General features: G+C 43.9%; 1 non-coding gene across 1 annotated transcript; it reads right to left on the bottom strand.

The window, feature by feature from the left end:
• Positions 1 to 332: 332 nt before the first annotated feature.
• LOC127675940 (small nucleolar RNA SNORA17) lies at positions 333 to 462 on the bottom strand. The gene has a single exon (XR_007975612.1). It is a non-coding gene; the product is annotated as a small nucleolar RNA SNORA17 (small nucleolar RNA).
• Between the last annotated feature and the right edge of the window lie 311 nt (positions 463 to 773).

Raw genomic sequence — 773 nt, 5'->3', positions numbered from 1 at the left:
TTAGGAGTAATCTCAGGAGTGCTAGGCCCTGCTCATGCATTATGGTGCCGGGCAGGGGCTCATCTCAGGCATGCTATGTCCCCTCACCCCCAGTCCCATGTGGTACATGATTGGTGGTGCTCTCAGGCTAGCTCTCTTTCTCCAGGTCTCATGGTGCAAGTCCAGTAGTCATCTCAGACTCATTGCTGGCCTGGCATGCCTTAGTGGCCCCATGCAGAGCTCACTCTAGTTGGGAGCCCTCAGTCCCAGGTGGGGTTCTTCCAGTCTCTGGCTTGCTCCCCATTGAGGTCTCCTTGGCTCTGGACTGGTGATCTTCTCGCATTTTTTCAGGGAATGCTAGGCTACCAATCAAAACATGTTCATAGGTCAGAATGCTGAGCATAGACATTGCCTCTCTCTCTTTGCCATCTACTGATGCACATGTGACATAGCAACCACACCTGGAATACTTCTTAGGGCAGGCACGCTTACTAACTTAATCCAGAAGTCTGTTTATTCTATGACTGTTTTATACAGTTCCCTGAGCTTGCCCATTATGGTATTACTTATTTTTAAAAGCTCTCCCAACAAAACAATCAATCAATATTTAACATTTAAAATATTTTATTTGCAGAGGGAAGGGGCTTAGGGAACTTGTGAGGAGGGGGGGAACCAGGAAAGGGAAAATCATTTGGAATGTAAACATAGAATATAGAAAATAAAAAAATAAAATTAAATTAAAAAAATAAAAAGAATTTATTTGGGGGAATTCATATGTGTATATGTGTGTGTGT

This window comes from Apodemus sylvaticus, chromosome X, assembly GCF_947179515.1.
Source record: "Apodemus sylvaticus chromosome X, mApoSyl1.1, whole genome shotgun sequence".
Lineage (NCBI taxonomy): Eukaryota > Metazoa > Chordata > Mammalia > Rodentia > Muridae > Apodemus > Apodemus sylvaticus.
The sequence above is the reverse complement of the archived record's forward strand: the minus strand, read 5'-3'. Positions and strand labels throughout refer to the sequence as shown.